We start from the raw sequence: 5,897 nt of genomic DNA, 5'->3' as shown, positions 1-5,897 counted from the left end.
GGAATGCCAAGAAGTCAATAAGGCTAGAAGTTCAAGCTGGCAAGTGGAGCAAGCGGAAGGGCTCCGGGGAGGGAGGGGGGCCTGGGGGGAACAGCACCAACCAGCCAGGCAGCTCCCACTTGGAGAGCGAAAACACTTGCTGATGGCTGCATGTAACTCATAAAACATAATTTTATTCTTAGAAGCAATTTCCATTACCGGCCCTGTTTATTATCACATTATTTTCTCAATAGCAGCAATAAACACACTAAACTCTCCCTGTTTGCTCACATTTTTATTACCGTTCACAGGCATCAGGAAAGGGTAAGCTGTGAAGGATGTGCTCATTAGCCGGTGCGGGGCTGGCACTTTCCTCCAGCCTCGAGAACCCCCTCTCTGCAGCCTGGGAGGCGGCCAGGAGCTGGAGGCCCACCCAAGGGGCCAGGGAAACCAGGAAGGAACTGGGCAGAGGGGCCCAAGCTGATCGGGGCCAAGGCTAACCAGCAAGGAATTTGCTCCAATTTCTCCACCTGTGGTTTTGACCTAGTAGAAAAAGTGTAAATAAATACCCCAAGCAATGTTTGAACACTCTGAGGAGTGTTTTTCGAACTCCAGGTCATGGCCCTTCAGTGGGTTAGGAAACAGATTTAATGGGTCAGGGCCAGCATTTCATTTTATTTTTTTAACATCTTCATTAGAGTATAATTGCTTTATAACGTTGTGTTAGTTTCTGCTGTATCACAAAGTGAATCAGCTATATGTATACATATATCCCCATATCTCCGCCCTCTTGAGCCTCCCTTCCACCCTCCCTACCCCACCCCTCTAGGTGGTCACAAAGCACTGAGTTGATCTCCCTGTGCTACGCGGCTGCTTCCCACTAGCTATCTCTTTTACATATGTCCATGCCACTCTCTCACTTCGTCCCAGCTTACCCTTTCCCCCACCGTGTCCTCAAGTCCATTCTCTACGTCTGCGTCTTTATTCCTGCCCTGCCCCTAGGTTCATCAGAAACATTTTTTTTAGATTCCATATATATGTGGTAGCATGCGGTATTTGTTTTTCTCTTTCTGACTCACTTCACTCTGTACGACAGTCTCCAGTTCCATCCACCTCACTACAAATAACTGAATTTCGTTTCTTTTTATGGTTGAGTAATATTCCACTTGTATATATGTGCCACAGCTTCTTTATCCATTTATCTGTCGATGGACACTTAGGTTGCTTCCACGTCCTGGCTATTGTAAACAGAGCTGCAATGAACATGGTGGTACATGACTCTTTTTGAATTATGGTTTTCTCAGGGTATATGCCCAGTAGTGGGATTGCTGGGTCGTATGATAGTTCTATTTTTAGATTTTTAAGGAACCCCCATACTGTTCTCCTTAGTGGCTGTATCAATTTACATTCCCGCCAACAGTGCAAGAGGGTTCCCTTTTCTCCACACCCTCTCCAGCATTTATTGTTTGTAGAATTTTTGATGATGGCCATTCTGACTGGTGTGAGGTGATACCTCATTGTAGTTTTGATTTGCATTTCTCTAATGATTAGTGATGTTGAGCATCCTTTCATTTGTTTGTTGGCAATCTGTATATCTTCTTTGGAGAAATTCTTTTAATCTAATTTTTATTTTATATTGGGGTATCGTTGATTTACACTGTTGTGTTAGTTTCAGGTGTACAGCAAAGTGGTTCAGTTATACATACACATATATCCATCCTTTTTCAGATTCTTTTCCCATATAGGTTATTACAGAATACTGAGTTCCCTGTGCTATACAGTAGGTCCTTGCTGATTATCTATTTTATATATAGTAGTGTGTATATGTTAATCCCAAATTTCTGATTTATCTCTCCCTCCACCTTTCTCCTTTGGTAACCATAAATTTGTTTTCTAAGTCTGTGAGTCTGTTTCTATTTTGTAAATAAGTTCAATTGTATCATATTTTAGATTCCACATATAAGTGATATCACATGATATTTGTCTTCGTCTGACATACTTTACTTAGCAGAACCAGCATTTTAGAATAAAATGGAAAGGAGAGTGTATGGCAGTAGAGTATTAGTTAAAAACATCTTTTGTTTTGGTTTTGTGTATATGTGTGTACGGGTCCACTGAAGTATGATGATCTCTTGGTAGGGGCAAATGTCAACAATGTGTAATAAACACAACTGAGGATTTGTGCCTTCCAGGAAAATGGCAGAGCCATGACACAAGAAGAGCAGCTGGCTTGAGAGGACTGGGTTTGAATCCCGGTCTTCACAATTAGGAGCTGTGTGACTTGGGGCTTATCACTTCTAACTTCAGCTCTGCCACCTGATGATGAGAATAAGACACCTGCTCCATCAAGGCTGATGTGAGAAGGTGGGGTGTGATGTGCACCTGGAATCAGAACCCCCAGGTGGTCTGCTCAGCCCCGACTGAGCAGGGCGCTTTATCTCTCGGCTTCAGTCTCACCATCCGTAACATGTGGGTAATGACATCTAGCTCACAGGTTTGCTATGAGGGAGGATGAATGAGATAAAAAGATGTGGATGTGCTTTGTGAATGGAAAAGTGCTATGAAACATGAGGGCTCATTTTTTCTATTTTTATCTGACTCTGTGTAGTAGAGGAAATGCTGTTCTTAGTGGACACCAGTAGGTTCAAGCCCAGAAGCTACTGGCTGAGGCCCTAGCCTGCGTGTAGCCTAGCGTCCCCTAATGTGGAAGCATGACAAGTGATGGCCTCAGACGGAAGGCCAGAATCTGGAAAACTCTCCCGTCAGCCTTACTCTCTCCTACAAAAACTTCAAGGAATTTAGGTGTGTTTCAAGGGACCTCTATTGAGTAAGGGAAGGAGGTCTTTCTGGAGGAGATAAAGAAGATGGTAGGCAGATAGCCCTACAGGAGACCCCATTTTAAATGCATCAGAGTATCTAGCTACAAACTATTCTCTCTGTGGACTGCAGCCTTTAAAAAATATCCCAGTCTGGTTTCAACTTAGCCATAGGACAACAGCTCCCAAGCCTTGCTGAGTATCAAGGTCATCTATACAACAATTTAAAAATAAGATTCCCAGGCCACTCCATGCAGAATTTGTGTCACTTGGCCTAGTATGGTGCTTACTGAGGTGACCTTTCTTAAAAGCTGCTCAGTTGACTGTGATAAACACACCCAATTTCCAACCTTTTGCCTGGGGAAGGGAGTCAATGCAGCCATCCCAAGATGTAGATTAGTTCTCTATAGGGATAGAGGACATTTACTTGCAAGGTGGTTTTCCTACTTGGACATGCTGAAGAATTTCCCCAAGGGGATTATCAAGTTGACAGGATCCTGAGGCTGAGCCCTAGAAATTCTAGGCTGAGCCCTAGAGTTGGGGCCAACGATTCCACAGGGCTGATAAGTGCCCCGCCCCAGGGGGCTTCTGGGACGGAGGAAACAGAAACCAGACCTTTGAAAAACACAGAAAATAACTGACAAATCACTTCACCTCTCTGAGCCTGCCTCATCAACTCCAAATGGGGGCAATCCTGGCCCCTGTGTATCTCCATCACAGGGTTGTTGCAGGGCTGAATGAGAATGTAGGGTGTAAGTTGCAAATGGCTGTGAAGGGTGCTTATTGTGATTGACCAGACAGCTGTGTAACTCAGAGCAAAAACATCTACAGGGCAAAAACCACACATTGCCAACTGATCTCAAACCAAATCCTTGAGAGACAAAAGATCACAATTCCCTTGAAAACCAAACAAGATAATGGAAGGACCAAACCACATTTATTTGGTTTCTCACTCATTCAGCTGCCTGATTCTCACTGAAATCACCCTGGTTTCTTCCACTTTCAGACCTATGGGGCAGCACTTATTTTCAAGGACAGGGCAAGACAGTATATTTAAATCTCACATGAAGGATTGTATAAATTAAAAACTCTTTACATGTGCAAACCACCGCTGGTAAAATACAAGAGAACTGAGGGCTCAATCTTCAGGGACCATTACTGGATAAAACTGGGTCCCAACAAAGACCTAGACTTAGAACACCAGAACTGGAAGGTAACTGAAGGCCTTTATATACAAGAAAACTAAGAAAACTGAGACCCAGAGAAGGTCACATCATCGGGGGTTACAAAATCCACCTCCCTTGACTCCCAAGTCACTGGTGTTCTCATTCCAGCATGCCTTGATAGAAACACTTACCAGATGCCCACCGTATTTTTTTGAGTGTGCACTTGGGATTCAAGGATGGCTAAGATATAGTCCTTGTCTTAAAGGACCTTACAGTCTAAATAGGGAGGTAAGAAAACAAAATCCAATGGTAACAATTCAAGGTACCTCAGGCAACTTGCAAATCAGAGCAGAAAGGGTAAGTGCTAGCGATGCAAGGTGGGCCGAGGCAAGCCACAGTTGGCTGGACTTTGAAGTATACAGCTGGGGAAGGACTGGGGAGCCATGCCAACCAGGCAGAAAAAAAACAAGTGCTGCTTGGGGAATAAGGAAAGAACAGAGGTCTCTAAAGATCAGAACACATAATGGGAGGAATGGTTAGAGAGAAGGCTGGGTTAGATAATGATGAGCCTTAAACACCAGTTTGCAGAACTGAGATTGCATGGGGAGCAATTGAAGGTTTTTGAGCAAGAAAGAAACCCAATATTATAGAAACATGAAATAAGAGCACTGAGAGGAATCTCAGCAGCGCTTCTCAAACTTTACAGTAGACTGCATCACCTGAGGTCCTTGCAGATTCTGATTCAGCAGGTCTGGAGCGGGACCCTGAATTCTGCGTTTCTCACCATATCCCAGGTTATAGGATACTGCTGGTCAGTGGGTCACATTTTGAGTAGCAAGGTCAGTGCTCATTATAGCCCAGTGGATTTCAACTCTGGCTACATGTTAGCATTGCCTAGGGAGCTTTACAGAAACTGCTGGTACCTATGTCCTACCCTGGAAACCAATACAATCAAATAATTGGGGGAATATCAACACTGACAATTTTAAATGCCCTTCAGCGATCCATTCCAGTGTGCAACTAGAGCTGAGATCCTACTTCCAGAGCAACCTCTCCTCACTGCAGAAGAGAGTCAGAACGAGAAAGTGACCTGCACAAGATCATTCATTTCATAGAAGAGACTGAAAGAGGACCAGGTCCCGTGTTCCTCACACCAAGCCTTCCCAGTCTATCACATAGCCTTTTGCGTAGCAATCTCTGAAAGCTGTTCAGAAAATGGCAGGAAGCTGCAAATATTCTTTGGGTTATTTTTCTGGCAACAGTTTTGGGTAGCGTTCTGTGAGGTTATTCTCATACACTGGCCTTTAATCTTTTTGATTAATGAGTGAAGAAAAACCCCTATGAACCCCCCATCCCATATTGGCAGCTGCATGATCCTATAACAAAGTATGTAGGAAACTTAATAAGAAAAACTGGCAATGTGTTACAATTATGCTTGGCTGGCTAGAAATTGAATTCCACAAGTGCAAATAATTTAAAATGTAAAGAAGTTGGTAACTGGAGTTTTCACTTAGGAAAAATAAAAGTGAAATTTGTCTATTTGACTTTTTTTTCTCATTACCCTAAGGCAGCATGACCCTGCGGGATGAGCACCGAACTGGGGCTCTCTACTTGTGGTTTCTAATTCACTGTGTGTCCTTGGGCAAGTAACTGCAGTTTTGAGCCTCAGTTTTCTCATCAGTGGAATAAAGGGGGTGGAATTCGATGATCTCTAGCCCTTAGAACTGCTACAGTTCTAAATAAAATATAATTCAGGGCTTCCCTGGTGGCGCAGTGGTTGAGAGTCCGCCTGCCATTGCAGGGGACACGGGTTCGTGTCCCGGTCCGGGAAGATCCCACATGCCACGGAGCGGCTAGGCCCATGAGCCATGGCCGCTGAGCCTGCGCGCCCGGAGCCTGTGCTCCACAACGGGAGAGGCCACAACAGTGAGAGGCC

The sequence above is a fragment of the Lipotes vexillifer genome, unplaced genomic scaffold (genome assembly GCF_000442215.2).
Source record: "Lipotes vexillifer unplaced genomic scaffold, Lipotes_vexillifer_v1.1 scaffold604, whole genome shotgun sequence".
In the NCBI taxonomy this organism is placed as follows: domain Eukaryota; kingdom Metazoa; phylum Chordata; class Mammalia; order Artiodactyla; family Lipotidae; genus Lipotes; species Lipotes vexillifer.
Note: the sequence above shows the minus strand (reverse complement) of the source record.